Here is a 17,636-nt window from a genome sequence, read left to right as displayed (position 1 = left end):
TCAATATGTTGCATTGCTTGATCTGAATATGACTTGCCAATAGTGTCAGCTCGTAGCCTGATAATCTAGCACTGGTGAGGTGCTGAGTTTTTGTTCGATTCATGAGTGTATCCACAGCATGTGGAACCATGACTACTAGCATGTTGTTCATGACTAATCCGGCAGACTGTCGAATAGACACTGCGGCTGCTGCCGTGGCTCTCAAACAACTTGGCAATGCTCTGGCTACCGGATCTAACGTGGATGAAAAATATGCACAGGGCCGCTGCTTGTCGCCAAATTTTTGCGTTAATACGCTCAATGCACAACCTTCTCTTTCGTGGACATATAGAGTAAACGGCTTACTGTAGTCAGGAGTACCCAACACAGGAGCTGAACACAGCGCATTACGCAAGTCGGAGAAGCTCTGTTGACATTCATCAGACCATGGCAAAGGGCTTGGGACACCTTTTCCAGTCAGGGCTACCAATGGTTTCGCCATGAGAGAAAAATTTGGGATCCATTGCCTACAGTATGACGTAATACCCAAAAACGCACGCACTTCTCTTTGTGTGCTTGGTACAGTCATCTGTGAAATTGCTTTGATTCTCTCTGGGGTCAACCTTCTTCCCTCCTTTGACAAAAGATGACCTAAGTAGGTCACTTCTTGGCAACAATATTGTAGTTTAGAAGGTGACACCTTGTGATGTAGGTCTGACAAGTGACGCAATAAAGAAATTGTAGCTGCTTTGCAAGTTTCCTTGTCGTCAGCGGCTAATAAAAGATCGTCTACGTATTGGATCAGAGCAACACCATGAGGAAGTACAAGAGCGTCTAATTGACTTTTTAATGCTTGGCTATAAATTGAAGGGCTTTCACAATAACCTTGTGGAGCGCGTTTGAATCTGAAACTGCGTCCTCCTAAGGAGAAACCAAAAATGTCTCTACTTTCTTCTGCTATCGGAATGCTGAAAAATGCATTTTTCAAGTCGATCACCGTAAACCATGATGCTGATGCAGGAATCAACGTCAACAATGCGGTGATATCTGGTACCACTGGGAACTGTGGAATCACAATTTTATTTACCTCTCTGAGGTCAATCCCAAATCTGTAGATTGGAGGTTTGGAAGGGTCAGTGCGTTTCAAAATCGGCAGGACAGGACTATTGCAGACGTTTCCTCTAGTTTCCTCAATCACGTCTTTCTGTATCAAGTCTTTCACAATCAGCAAGAGTGCTTGTTCACCTTCGTTTGAAATCCGATACTGTGGGATTCGTGGAAATTTAACATTAGCTTTCAGACTTACCACGTAAGGGGGAATTTCCAAGAGGCCTACATCGTTTGGACCAGTCGCCCAAAGAGTATCAGGGAGAGAACGTAGCTCCGGTGGGAGCTTGTCCATCGACATGTACATCGGAGAGATTACTCTTTTTCCTAATGTGAGCTGTACTCCCGAAGGAGAACAGTACAGTGTCGCATGCAGGCGTTTCAACAGGTCTAAACCAAGGAGATTCTCATTACAACCAGTAGTTAGGATAAGGGGTGCTTCTAACTTGCATGGCCCAACAGAGATAGATAAAGGATTGGACACAGGATTGTGAACAGGGGCGCCTGAGAAACCTACTGAAGTGTTCGTTAAGCCGGACAAAGGTGCGCCAGGGAGTTTCGCATGCATGATTGAGCTTTTTGCCGCACCAGTATCCAACAGAAACGGTTCGACCACGCCTGAGGTAGCTACTGCGACATAAGGTCCACTCTGATCAACTGGAACTGATACTACTCCCTCTCTCTGCCTGCGGCTGTCCTATTGCTCGCTTCTATGAATCTCTTCATTATGATCGTAGTAATCTTCAACATGATACTGCGGAGATCTACCTGGCTGCGTAGGTTGTACATTTCGCTGGTCGAAATAATTCGATTGGCGATCAGCCTGTGGTGTCATTGTACCACGTCCTCTACCTCTAGGAGCTTGCATAAACCCAACATGACCTCTCTGTGCTGGGACACCACTAGTTTGTGGGTGTAGTACTGGACACTCATTCTTATAATGACCCTCCTTTTTACAATAGGCACACTGATTCCATGCTAACTGTTGTCGGGGAAAACTATAATTAAATCTCTGGGCCGTCCCTTGCTGGAATTGTGGCTGCTGTTGAAACTGGGGTCGCTGCTGTGAATCTGACTGATTTGAATGAGGCGGATATGCCTGTTGCAAAAGGACTTTGGTTTTTAAATCTTTCGTTTTCTTTTCTGACTTTTCCTTTTCTTCTTTCTCTCTATTCTCATAATACTGTGCAGTTGCAAGTATCTGTGCTGTCGTCGACACTGCCCATGCACTTTCAGAATCCTTTAACTTGTTACTAAGCTCAGGTAGTAAATTAAACACGAACTTGTCAACAAACAACCTCTGACCTCCCTCGGTACTCATATCTTGCCCACTGTGGTCTACGAAAGTCTCTTCAATTCTAGTGAAGAAGTCAGAGACGCTTTCGTCCTTCTTTTGCTTGCATGCTGATAGTTTATCCCAATTTACTCGTAACGCTGGCATCAGCGTTTTCATAAGGTTAATTATTCTGCCAGGTAAGTCAGCAATCAGAGGTTCGGGTTTAGCTCCGCCAACCTGCTGTGCGTCTGCCGCTATGATAGCTGGCCAATCACCTCCTAAGGCGACTGGGTGGTTCTCTTGCCAAATCTTAGCCCATATAGGCTGTGGTACTACATTACCAAATAGCATTTCAATGTCTGCCAAATTCATGATACACGCTTGGACTGTCTGCGTTAATTCTTTGTAATAACCAGCAGGATTCTTACGAGGATCTGGTACTGCTTGTTTTACTGCTAGTACTTCAGCCCGTTTCCAAGGAATGTGTATCCACACTCTCTGGAATTGTGCCGGAGCAGCTAAAATACCCTGAGCCGCATCAGCTTGAACTGCATCACGCCATATCGGTGGAACTTCCCTCATCGGATATTGACCTCGTCTTTTCCTAGTTATCGGTGTACCATCAGGGTCTCTTGTCGCCCTAAAAGGGAACTCATCCCGATAAGCTAAAATCAATTCTATCGCTCTCCCTACTTCTGAACCTATCACCATTCCTGCGGCGAATTTCTGCTGAATATTTATTAAATCCGAGGGGACGGAATCTAAGTCATCATCTTTCCATTCTTCACGCACAAGAGAACACATCACGTCAAAAACATAACGTTGAGTCGGTTCATTCCATTGCATAAATGTGTCTAACACTCTTCGTGCATCATACTTCGCAGCTTTCGACATCCACCTAAGAGCTGTCGAATCTAACGTGTCTCGTTCCTCGGGACCAGGAAGCTGGCTACGTCTCTGTATAGAGTCAGAAACGGGGGTCCCAATTAAAGACCTGTAGAGAGGAGTTAAGATATTAGTTACAGAGTCGGTTATCTTCCGACGAACGGAAAGCGGAGTCAGAATGACAGGGCTTGGGGACAGGGCAGCTGAAGCAAATGAAGTAGTAATGGTAGGAGTAGTAGGTAAAGCAGTTTGCGAAACGATAGGCAAAGGCGGAATAGGCGACCCAGGGAGAGGGGGTGCCGTAGGATCATTGATCACGGGAAAGACAGGAGCTGGATTCAAAGGAAGTGGAGCACCTATTCCATGCTGACCAGCAGCTGGCTGTACAACAGGTAGTAACTGTGGTGCTGTAATACCCTGTGCATACGGTGGAGGTGAATTCAACAGATAAGATAACAGAGGATCCTTTTCAGGGTCCTCTATCGGCTTAGCAGGACAAGATGACAAGACAGGGTAGCATTTATCAATCGCCAAATTGTGTTTTCTATTCTCTATCTCTATTGCTTTCTCGGTCTCGTTGACATGCAGCTGCCTAGCAGACTCCATCAAGGTCAACCCTTTCTCTTTCTGTTCTTTCTTCGTTTTCCTAATTTCTCTCTGTTTGGCTTCTTTGCGCCATACGCGAAAAGAATCAAACATTGCCGGCAGGGCTTTTCTCTTAAACAACTTCGTTTCTAAATTATCTAGAATTTCTGTTTCGAAACTACCATGCGGTGGCCAACTAAGGACACCATCTTTCTTGGTATAACGGACCCATACTTCATTATACGTAATAGGACCCACACCATGTTTACAATAGAGCTCATATGTAGGAGTCCCAATCGGAGGAACCAAACACGAGTCCTCCAACCGTGAATCCCCGTTGCAACGTAACCAGGACAAAAAACAATTGTTACCCTTAGTCATGACTACAAGGACAAATTCCAACCAAAATGCGCAGAGAACTTAGGCCTACCAAAATGAACCAATACCAAATACAAAGATTATCTTACCAAGAGCAACCAATGATAATCTACAAATCCAAAACAAACGTATCCAAATAACCAAACTGAGCACAACCCACTTAATACTTAACTGAAATGTGGAAGACGTCACCAAGGAGAACCCGTCTTCGTCTCGCCGTACTAAGGTCTGCACCTCGGGTCCAAGACAGGGCGACAGTCAAGGCAGCGGTCCTCTGTAGCCGTCTGGGAACGGGAACCCTCGTGGAAGAGATCGTCGGGCCACTTTTACGACATGCAGGGATCGATGAAGCGGGGTACCTCCCTCCGGAATCTTCACACGAAACTTCTCGAACTTTTCAGGCTTTGGACCGGTACCGGATGACGTCGCCCCACGTTGGGCGCCAATTTGAGGTTCTGGACTTTTAAGAGTCCAGAGGTGTCAGGGAAACAACACCCGAAGACCCCTGAGTTCCTCCTGTCTCGGTGCACAAATAACAGAGACACAGGCTTCTCGATGGCGGCGTCAAAGACCAAGGTTTATTTACTGCAGGGATACAGAAATCATAGGAACCACACAGAGGCAGAATCTACGAGACTGTTCCAATTGTATTAAGTGGGTTGCTTCTTAAATACAAGAAAAATGTCTTGGGGCAACATTACACGAATATTTCTCATGCCTAACCCGGTATCCCAAACAGACAATAAATAAATATCAAACAATGATTAGTTGTGGGTTTTCGGTATTCAATCAGGTCCTCTCGACAGTTTTTCATTCTCTACTTGATCCTCCCCATCATAAAAATCGTAACATCCCCATTGTAAAAGCCAAGAAAGAAAGGAGCAGAGCCAGGTGCAAAGGATTGAAATGTAGGATAAGAGGTGTTTATGGATCATAAACGGGCAGGGCAATCGTCTTCGGCCTTTCGGTCAGGACAACGGACACGAGAACCAGTATAGCAGGACTGGCCTCAGGCAAGGGAGGCAGCTTGATTCTGCCTAGTCATGTAGCGTCAGCCTTTCTCGGGGCTCGAGCTTACGTGTCCTTAACAAGGTGACTCTGCCGGGGTCATCGTCCGTTCATTGACTATGTGAGGGCAAGAAACAAGATGGATGCCGTAACTAAAATGGATGCCGTGACTTTTAGAGAGAATGCCCTAGTTTCCAGTGAATTCGTGCTAGTTGCGCAGCGAAAACACTGTCACGTATACAATGGATCGTTTGCGGTTCATTGGTACCAAAATCGTGTCAGTACTACGATACCGAATTCACAGGTTCGGATCGCTACAGAACCTCAGTGGGGGGAGGGGGGGAGATGGGCAGAATGGCACACATGCACAATTAAGTACAACACACATATAGACTAACAATGTCCAAAATGAAACACACCAACAAGGAGCACAAGTCACACAACCCGCCAACATCACACCACTGAACGAGCATAGAAGTGAAAACCACGCTGCATTCATACAGGATGAGTACAAAGGCCAGTCGTTGGTGTTTTGGGATGTCTGCGACCGTGGTCATCATGGATGAGATGCCCAGCATGGGGCACATGGTCGAGTTCACTGTGTGTTATGTTGCCAAACGGCTGTTCCTCCCTCCCATGAGCCCCCACACTTTTGTACGGTGAGCTGTTGTATCTCATGCATTCGTAAGGCACGCCATTGTAATGCCTATTTGCGTATGTCCTGCTACATTCCAACTACAACATCACAGTGCCGTTTGGAGGTGGTGCATGCCACTTTACAACATCGACTGCTGCAGCTCTTGCAACAGGCCACACCAGAACACAGAGACACACTTACCGCACTTCCTGTACTCGGACATGTCCGAGACACCCCGTTCCCCTTGCTGGATAGGCACACCCCTGCACTGACCTGTGAACCCCAGACCAGCACACGCCAGTTGTGCATGCAGGAGGATGCATACGTAGCTACACATCCAGGCTCACTGCCAACACTGAGGTGACAGAACACTGTGATGTTGCAGGGCTCGTGCCTATCATGCTAAGACAATGACCACAGGGACACACTTTTTTTATTTTTTTATTTTATTTATGCTTTTGTCATTTTCCACACAAAAAAAGGAGAAAAAAAAACAGCAACAACATTATACAGTCTTTCAAAATTTGGCATTGGCATAGTATACGCATGACATTCGAACATGTGATACAACTCATAGTGTGCTGGTGTACATCAACCAGTGCAGGCGCGGCTACAGACAGAACCTGTGGGACAATGTGGAGTGAACACAGGCAGGTAAGCAGACAATCAACTTGAGAGGCCTCAGATATCAGCAACTCGCAACAGATATGATGTGAGTGGAGTCCAAATATCCCGCGGCTTGGACTTAGCGGGCAGCTCCTCCGCATAACACGTGAGCTGATCCCGGCAATAGGTCAGGTCCCGCAGCCAGTGCTTAGTGGTGGGCACCGCCCTACTGCCCCAGCACATTGAGACCCTGTGTTTAGCCAAGAGTAACGCTATAGTAACAAATTTCTTATTGTACATTTTCACCTTAGCATCGACACCCAGCACACACACTTTAGGACCCCATTCTACTGCCTCATCAACCATTAGACCAATAACTCTCGTGACTGAGCTCCAGTATTCAGCTATTTTGGGACATGTCCATGCTAGATGATAAAAATCAGCCCTTGGGGCATGACAGCGCTTGCAAGTGTTCGCTGACTGCAGCCCATAACGATGGAGCTGTGACGGCGTGTAATAGAACTGATGCAGATATTTGTAGTGCACCAACCTAAGATTACCATTGGGTGTCAAGCGACCAGTCATACGACAGCAATCCAACCAGTCAGACTCAGAGAGGGGCTCCGGCAGCACCGCATTCCACCTGGCCAGTGCCGCTGCCTCACCCACGGGTACATCCTTTTGAGAAGCATTGTAAAGCCGGGTGACCAGCCTAGCTCTAGAGTTAGTGGTGTAGAGCAATTGCAGTGCCTCCAAAGCCGGAGGCTCCAGCGGATAAGTGGGGTACAGATCCCGCATCGCAAAACGCAATCTAGCATAAGCAAAGAGATGCATAGCGGAAGCGCTACCTTGGGCACCTATGTGGGTCGATGTGATAAACCGGCCACTCGGGAACACATCCCCCATCGTAGCCAACCCCATATCCATAAGGGTTCGTCGCATACCAGTCTCACCAGTGACTGAAAGATCCGAGTGATAAAGAAGCGGCATACCAGGCGCATATAAAAGCAATTTCTGTGCTCGCTGACCTAGGTCGCGCCAGGCCCTCGCCGTAACTTGCACAGTATCAACTTCCCCCTTTTCAAATACCGTATAAGTATTCACCAACAACGCCCTGAGAGGTATCAGGTGCACCACGCCTGCCTCTACTGCGACATGCGGAATATAAGCTGGATCATGCTGCCAATAATAGGCATAGTGCGCCTGTGCACAAAGGTAGTACAGACGAAAGTCAGGAGCAGAGGAGCCACCCTGATCATATGGAAGAGTCAAAGTCTCCCATCGAAGACGAGGTTTTTTACCTCCCCAGGCGAGCGTGACCATGATGGAACGGAGCCTGTCAAAAAAATGCCGCGGCAGGTTCACCGGGATGTTCAGAAAAAGATACAAAAAGCGCGGGAGTACCACCATTTTCATCAGCGCTATCCGATCGGCAAACGAGAACGGCAACTTAATCCACCTGCTGACCTGGTCCTCAAGTCGCGTGACAGCCGTGCCGTAGTTAGCCCGTATGACGGCCTGCGGGTCCCTGCACAGCCAAATTCCTAAATATTTTACAGTATCCGAGCACCACGTTAAGATATAGTCAACGTCAAATATCCGAGTGCTCTCCGTGAGCAGCAATATGGTTGACTTGGACCAGTTAATGCCCAAGCCCGAGAAGCATGCAAATCGAACATATTCCCGGATAAGCTGTGCGAGAAATTTCTCCGGCTCTCGGACATACAGCACCATGTCATCCGCATACATGGAGACCGCAAGTGGACGCTGTAAAAATTGCAAAGCCGTCTGAACATGGCGCTGGCGTAAGATACAAGCCAGGGGCTCCAACACCAGGGCAAATAACAGTGGCAAAAGTGGCCACCCCTGCCGTGTACCCCGCTGAATAGGAATCGGTTCGGATTACTGCCCATTAATCCGAACCCGGGCCACCGGATTAGTATAGAATAATTTGATCCAATTCGTGAAAGCAAAGGGAACCCCCATGCGGTGCAGGATCGTGACCATGTATGACCAGGATATTGAATCGAACGCTTTCGCAGCGTCTAGAAGAACTGCCACCGCCGGCAATTCGGGGTTCAGAGCATGCATAACCGCAAAAATCGTCTGTAAATTATGCGACGTGGACCGAGTGGAACAAAACCCGATTGATCCGGAAGGACCAAATCAGGGAGAAGTAGTTGTAGTCGGGTAGCTAGCACTTTTGCCAGAATTTTAACATCAGTGTTGATGAGAGACAAGGGGCGGTAAGACTCGCAGCTCTCCGGAGCCTTCCCCGGATTTAAAAGTGCAACCATCAGTGCCTCCCGCATGGTGGGCGGCAAGCACTGAGCCTCACATGCCTCGTCATATAACTGCAGAAGACACGGAGCCAACTGGTCTATATATTCTTTATAAAATTCAGCCGGCAATCCGTCAGTGCCTGCAGCCTTTCCATTCGGCAAAGCTGTTATAGCATCACGCACTTCATTCAATGTAAGCGGGTGCATTAGAAAGTCTTGCTGTCTACGTGACAGTCACATCAGAGCAACATCCACAAGATAGTGCTCGAGTTCAGCTGCGTCAGCAACAGGTTGGTAAGCGTAGATTCCCGCATAATAATCCGTAAAAGCACGTAAAATATTAGGTGTATCATAGTATGTGCCCACGTCAGTGATGACCGACTGAACCATATGTACTCTCTTCTGTGGTTCTAGTATACGATTGGCTAACACCCGACCTGGCCGGCCCGCTTCCCCATAATATCGGGCTTTACATCAACGCGACAGATGGTTTACCTCTTGGTCAGCTATGGCATTGTATTCCACTATTTTCCCCTTAATAAGCGCCAATGTTCCGGGGTTTGCCCGGTCCTCGTACTCGCGCTCTAGAGCACTGAGTTCTTTTTCCAGTATAGCCATGGAGCGGCGTAATGACTTTAAGACCCCGGCCTGGAGACTAATACATTTCCCCCGTATGGTTACTTTAAATGCTTCCCACAGCAATTCCATAGTCCGTACGGACCCTGAATTGAGCGCAAAATAATCTGAGATATCCTCCCGGATCCCCTCCTGAAATACTTGATCTAGCACGGATGTCGATTGCAACCGCCACTGAAAAGGCGGAGGAGAGCAAGACGGTAACTCCATTGCCAGTATCACCGGCGAATGATCCGATAGCGTCTGAGGCAGGTGCTTCACCAGGGTGGTCCAGGTACAGACCTCCGGTGTACCCAGCCAGTAGTCTAAGCGGGACCAGGACTTCCGTGCATATGAGTGACATGTACCTTCTCTATTTTGCGGGTGCCGAAGGCGCCAGATGTCCGTAAGACTCAGGGACCTCCTCCCATCCTGCACAGCCCTAGTAGCACGCCGGGGGGCCAGAGCCGTCGCAGACATCCGAGCCAATGCAGGGTCTAAAACCACATTAAGATCACCCCCACAGAGAATGGTAGAGCTTACGCCATATTGTATCAAAAAAGGTGGGATCATCCACATTAGGACCGTATACATTTACAATGGTCAGTTTCGTGTTGTAGAGCATACCCTGCACTATTATAAAGCGTCCCTCCGCATCCTCATCCACATGCGTTGGGACAAACGGAACACCCCTTTTAACCAGGATCATCACTCCCCGTGCATACGAAGAGTATGAGGCAGCCAGCCGCACCCCCACCCATCTACTGGCAACCCGGGAGACCGTCTGACTAGTGAGATGCGTCTCCTGCAACAGAGCAATGTGGATATGATGTCGATCTAAATAAGCTAACACCTGTCTTACTTTTTTGGCATTGTTAAGACCCCGCACATTCCAGCTAATCCAAGAAATATTAGATTGTTGCATATCCGTCAGGCTCATACTCCCCATTCACATAGCGCACCATGCAATCTAGAAAACATGAGGCACACCACCCCATGCGCTGTATATTAGTCCAGTCAACACCAATATCATACCATATGAATCCCCAACCACCCCAGCCACCCACAGCAGCAGAGAACAAACACTGCCGACAAACCCCCCCAGAAACAGAACAAAAACAGAACAATCTGCCTTTCACAACCCTCTGTAGGCAAGAAATTAAGAAAAACAGCGCCTCCATAAGTACACCCAATAAAACCCCATCCACAAACAGAACCTTGTGGGGTATTCCCATACTGTGTGTCGCTAGTAGCCCTTCGGCCCCCCGCAAAACCAGGGTGGGCCGGGATATGTAGAATCAGACTAACCAATACACGGCTGTCCACAATCATCAGTAGCAGTGAACCCCAACTGAACAATGAGATAGCAACTTATGCTGCGTACTACCCAGAACTAGGAGCCTCCGCCACCCCAGCATCTATCTGCAAACCGGTGCCCTCCAGCAGAGGGTAAGCTCCTATGGAGATCCCAACTAAATGCATATTGCATCCCAAAAGACATGAAAGATCGTCATCATGGGGCTAGCCAAACAGTAATATCGAACTTTAATAGTGCCTCCCATTCTCAATCTTCTGTGTCGAATGTCTGACAGAATATCGACGGACAGAAAATCGACCTACAAAAATATCGACACAAAAATATCAATGACAAGAATATCGAGATCCTATCTACAACATGGTAAGTACAAAAATATCGAAAATAAAATATAGAATGTCAAAAATATCGTTATTAAAAATATAAAGTATTTTTTAGTTAAAACAAAATATGTAAAATAAACCAAATAATACTTATAAATAAAATAAACATAATTAAATATATTTTATAATGTTTAAAATTAATAATTAATATATATAATGTAATAAAACATTAATTAAACATATACATATAATATATTCAGTGAAAAAACCATAGGTTTCACACACGTTATAGTTAGGAATTAGGATTTAAAAAACCTTAGAAATTCAGTGAAAAAAACCATAGGTTTCACACATGTTATAGTTAGCTGGACATTTTACTCGTAAAAAACCATTGAAATTGCCACGTTATAGTTAGTTCAGCTAACTATAACTCGCGCGCCCGCAATGCACTGCTGATGACGTCACATATTACATCACTCATGACATGGTCAGTGACATCACTCATGACATCACTGATGACATCTCAAATGACATCACTGATGACATCATCCAGTGAATGTGTGTTTTTCTGAAAATTAAATATGTTTTATTTATGTATATGTCAAGGTCGATGGAAGAATAAATGGGTATATAAGTGTCTAAATGGATGATTTGTTTTTGAAAAATTGATTGTGTAGCTGACTGATTAAGTGTATCATAGTGAATACATGGCTTAGTGAGTAATGTTTAAATATGGAAATATCTGTATCAGTCTCTCACTTTGTGTATATGTGGCTGCATGGGTTGGTGAGTAGCTACATGGGTGTCTATATGGGTTATTAGTTGGTTTTTTGAGTATCAGTCTGAGTGTCTTCATGGTTCGGTGGCGGGTATTACGTAGTGCATAGGTGCATGAATGAGTGGCTCACTCTTTGTATATGTTGAAGACAGCATGTGTGCAGGACTGTATGGGTGGATGAGTGTGTGTATGGGTGTGTTAGTGAGTGAATGACTGTCTCAATAGTGTCTTTATGAGTAACTACATATGTTTTAAACTAGTATATGTGACTATTGGTGTAAATAAGTGAGTATATGTGAGAGTGAGACATTGGAAGAGTTCCTGTATGAATAAGTATGTGTTTCTATAAGTGATTGTTTAAAAGACTAAATATGTGTAAGTTTCCGTAGAAGTAAGTGTGGTGGTGTGTGAATAACTGTATATGCAAGTAAATGTATGTTTTATTCTTTATTAGCATGGGTGACTATGTGTGTGAGTAGCTCTATGGATAAGTGGCATTGTGTAACAGGATGTATAGGTGTATGAGTACATATGATCAGTGAGTACATGTATGAGTGACTGTATTGAACTGTTGGTGAATAATTGGATGTGTATGTGGATCTTAGAATTACTGAAGAGGTTGTTGTAACTGTTATTGGTATGTCCATTCTTTTGTAAATTTTAGTCTCTATTTTTGTATGTGTGTATCAAAGGTTATATTAGGGTGAGAGGAGGTCTACCACTCTATCACAAGGATGATGTCATCAGTGATGTCATTTGAGATGTCATCAGTGATGTCATGAGTGATGTCACTGACCATGTCATGAGTGATGTAATATGTGACGTCATCAGCAGTGCATTGCGGGCGCGCGAGTTATAGTTAGCTGAACTAACTATAACGTGGCAATTTCAATGGTTTTTTACGAGTAAAATGTCCAGCTAACTATAACATGTGTGAAACCTATGGTTTTTTTCATTTAATTTCTAAGGTTTTTTAAATCCTAATTCCTAACTATAACGTGTGTGAAACCTATGGTTTTTTCACTGAATTTCTAAGGTTTTTTAAATGCTAAGTCCTAACTATAACGTGTGTGAAACCCATGGTTTTTTCAGTGAATTTGCAAGGTTTTTTAAATGCTAATTTTTTTTTTTCTTCTATTTTTTCTAACATATTTTTATTTTAATTTTCTTACCTTTTATAAAGACTATGATTAAATTTTTAAAATTCTTTAATATGTTTTTTTTAATATATTTTTTAAAATAAACATGTAAAATTTATTTGCAGTACTTTTTTTCTATTTTTTTTATTATTTTTTTAGTACGCGTACCGTAAGCTCACGGTAAGCGTACGGTTTACGCTACGTCCGTAATTTATCCATGCTGCTTGCGTATAGTTACGCAATTTGCGTAGCCGCGCGTACTCCGCGTGGGACGCGTACGCGTACGCGTGTGCGCTACACGCGCACGTTACGCGGAAGTGTCGGGTAGTGTCTGTTATGCGCATGCGCGCAAGCGCGTGTCTTTTTTACGCGCATGCGCACTTTTGCCGTAAGCGTACCGTAAGCGTACGGTAGGTCATGTGATCATGAAACACAACTTTTGATTGGTTGAAACTACTTTCAGTTCTAGAACTCTCCTACACCACACCCATTCCCCTCATTTCTGCTTGTGATCCCTTAGGAGAAGGAGCTGGTTTGTCTTTGGGATACGATGGCAGAACAGCAGAGCTCTTCTGAGAGTGAGGCTAGCACTAGCAGCACTGTCTTGAGGCAGAGATCGAGGAAACAAAAGCCCTCTTATGTATGGGATTATTTTACTTTTCCTGAAGGCCAGCAAAAGGTGAATGCACCCTTAGTAACTTGCAGGCTGTGTCAGCGTGTACTTTCTAGAGGTAATCCTGACAGGAAGTATTCCTTTGGGAATCACACCATGAAGAGACACCTCAAGGATGTACACAAAAGGACACATGGTCATCTTTTTGGAGGTAACTCTTCAGAAAGACAAGCAAGTACATCCACAGCAGCTCAGCCTGGACCATCATCTGCAGAGCTGACTCCTTCTTCTGCAGGTCAGGTGAGCCCTTCATCTGTGGGGGGAGAATCTCCTTTTGCTGGCCCTCTGGAAATGAACCCTCGATTTCGAAGGGTTGATATTCGATGCGCCTTTTGTCAAGATCTAATTTGCCATAGGGAGACCAGTGTTTCCCTAGTGAACAACAAAATAGATCAGCACATTTGTCGCTTTGAATAATTTTCCCATGCTTTCTTTCCTCTGTCCCTGCATGAACACAACGGTTCTTTTAAGAGCCAACCTTATCTTTCATCTTTTTTTTACATATGTTTTTAAAAACTTTTTTTTTTTTTTTTTACCGTACGCGTACGGTGCGCGTACTTTTTTTTTATTTTTTAAAAAAAACACTAAAAATCAATTATCACATTACAAGGTCCTTGAGAGACTACAATTATTATTATTGACTTACCATACTCACTCAAAAAAATATTTATTCATTTGTTTTTTTTAAAAATAGCTTTAAAAATGGTTCTAGTTTTCGAAAATTTTCTATATGAATCTGAAAAAAAAGAAAAAAGTATTAATTTTAAAGAGTCATGGTTTGATATTAGGCAGAAAACGAAATTTCTTTGCCAATTGAAAAGCACACTTATTACTCTTTTTTTTGGCAAGTGACAATCACTTTTACAGACTGACACATTATGAATCCACTTTTCAGATTTTTTACAAAGCACATGTCCAAACTGCTTTTTCAGACCAGCATCATGTGTAACCTGGGTGTCTGCCTACACTCCAGCAAGGTCAACCAGCCTTAGTGATGCTGAATGTATTTGCATTACAGACTGAAACCTCAAACCCCACTCGCTTGTAAATACTGGAAAGCAGCTGGGTGTGTGCTAAGAGTCTGCTTCTGCACCAAAAAATGGCTCCCCCTTTTTCCTACTAATGCAACTGTGAAATCACCAGAAAAAAATGCAATAAATCTCTGCCTGTAATTCCTATTTTCACAGAGTCATGTTTTCACATTAGTCCCAAAACGAAATTTCTTTGCCAATTTGATAGCACACTTACTGCTCTTTTTTTTTGGCAAGTGAAAATCACTTTTACAGACTGACACATTATGAAACCACTTTTTTGATTTTCTTAAATGCACATGTCCAAACTTCTTTTTCAGACTACCACCATGTGTAACCTGGGTGGCTGCCTACACTCCAGCAAGGGCAACCAGCCTTAGTGATGCTGAATGTATTTGCATTACAGACTGAAACCTGAAAACCCCACTCGCTTGTAAATACTGTGCATGATTATACATGGCAAGCACATGGGTGTGTGCTAAGAGTCTGCTTCTTCCCCCAAAAAATCGCTCCCCCTTTTTCCTACTAATGCAACTGTGAAATCACCAGAAAAAAACGCAATAAATCTCTGCCTATAATTCCTCTTTGCACACAGAGTCATGTTTTCACATTAGTCCCAAAACGAAATTTCTTTGCCAATTTGAAAGCACACTTACTGCTCTTTTTTTTTTGGCAAGTGAAAATCACTTTTACAGACTGACACATTATGAAACCACTTTTTTGATGTTCTTAAATGCACATGTCCAAACTGCTTTTTCAGACCACCACCATGTGTAACCTGGGTGGCTGCCTACATTCCAGCAAGGGCAACCAGCCTTAGTGATGCTGAATGTATTTGCATTACTGAGTCCAACCTCAAACCCTTAAACTATTCTTTTTTTATACCAGTACACCTTAATTTATCGTGAAAACATAGTCCATATTATTTTACATGTTCCTCACATTTAAATTTCTCCCAAAACAGAAAATAATAAACACAACTTCAACAAAAAGAATTACATTTCTATTATTCATTTCTTAATTTACCATATACATCCCCTCTCAAACTCTAAACTCACCTTTAAAATTAGTTAGCTGTGAAAGAAATGTGGCACTCAAACAGCAGATTATCAGAGCCAGGATCTCTGTTGTGTTCACCTCTCTCCTCTCAGCAGAACCAGATAATGGCAAACTTTCCCTCTATTTTTCCACACATATACATGTAAGTTTCAAATCTCAGTGCTTCCCCCTTTTTTTCAAATGTAATCACACATTTCTATTGGTTGAAAACCAACCCTTTTCCAAAAGTACCCTGCCCCCAACTTGACTTCTGCCTAGTACCCTTCCCCCAACTTGACTTCTGCCTGCTACCATAGCAACAGCTCATGGAACACTGCTGTGTGGAGTTAGGTCAGAAGTTCGCCACACAATGTTTCAATTCCACAGAGCAAGAGTGCTTGACTTTTCAAACCTAACAGCAAATCCATAGTACTGTTCTTTGGTAACACATTTTTCTGTACCAATACAAAACATGCTTCTATTAATTTACACATACAGCCTAGTTTTTATTCTAGAATGGTATGAAACAGCCAATCAGTTCTTTTTGTTTTGAAAAAAATATGTATGCCTCCATTTCCAAACTGTCTTTCTTTTCATATTGCCATTCTACTGAAAGACACCTCCTGAGTGCATCCAGTTCTCCTTTGAAGATGTTCACAGTGTGGATTGTAGGGCACAGCTATGTCTTCTGGAGTGAAAAGTTTGCAGAGAAAACAGATATGGTGAGAGACCTTGCTTTGCCAAATGTAGACATTAAATGGATTGGTCAGAGAGGGTTAAAGTGGCACCAGTTGATGCCATTGGTGAAATCCTTCATGCAAATCCAACACCCTGACCTCATAATAGTGCACTGTGGTGGCAATGACCTAGGCACTTTGACTGGGGTAGGTCTGGAAATGCTTATGAAGGACACCTTTGCACAACTGTTTTCACTTTTCCCTAAAACTGCCTTTGTGTTTTCCAACATATGCCAAAGGCAAAAATGGAACTGGTCCAATCATTTCTGTCCGCAGATTGACAAAGCAAGAAAGCACGTCAACAAATCTGTTTCTGCTTTCCTCCGTGACTATGGTATGGGTGCCATTTACCACAACAACTTGCGTTATGACATGCAAGACATTTATAGAGGAGATGGTGTGCACTTCAATGATGAAGGGAACAGAGTCTTCCTTTTGAACCTTAGACTCTGCATCGGTACTTACTTGTAAGTACCACTTAAAAAAATGACTTCATAAACACAACAGCTCTTTTTAGAGCTCCCTAATATCTAAACTCTTAATTCTGCATTTCATTTATTTCTTTTATTTTTTTTTTTACCGTACGCTTACCGTACGCGTACCCCGTGATTTTTTTAAAAAACAATAAATGTTTTTTTTGTACTTTTCTGTCCTTCTTTGACCCCCTTACAAATGTTAGGGGGTCTGTAACTCTCCTCTTTGCCCCCTTTTCTTGTTTTCACTCTTTTTTTCAGAGTGAAATACACAAAATGGCGGCCGCCGCTTCCTGGTTTCGGCCGATTCGAATGTTTACTAAGATCTAAGAGCCAATCAGAATCGCGCTCGCGCACGCCACCGTACGCTTACCGTAAGCGTACGGTAAGCGTACCGTAAGCGGGCTCAGATATATATATTGATTTAAAGGCTATTTTCTCAGAATCTACTGAACAGATTTACACCAAACCTACAAAAGGCACTTCCTTGACCTAGGGACTACCTCTCTGCCAAATTTCGAGTAATTCTGTTCAGCCGTTCGGGCTGTAGCTCGTTCTAAAGGTCCTATGGAAAAATGCATGGGGAAAACGCGTTTTGGGACCCCCCTTTTATCTCAGCCCCCGCTTGACGAATCCCCCCAAGACTTTCAGGGTAGGAGCGGAGCGTAGCGCCCCACCTATTTTGAGAAATTCGCGAGGATTCGTCAACCAGTGCCAAAGTTATTCAAAATAGAATGTTGCGGATTTCCTATGGAAAAGGGGTCCTAACTA

Source organism: Triturus cristatus, chromosome 7, assembly GCF_964204655.1.
Source record: "Triturus cristatus chromosome 7, aTriCri1.1, whole genome shotgun sequence".
Taxonomy (NCBI): domain Eukaryota; kingdom Metazoa; phylum Chordata; class Amphibia; order Caudata; family Salamandridae; genus Triturus; species Triturus cristatus.
This window is presented reverse-complemented; position numbering follows the sequence as displayed.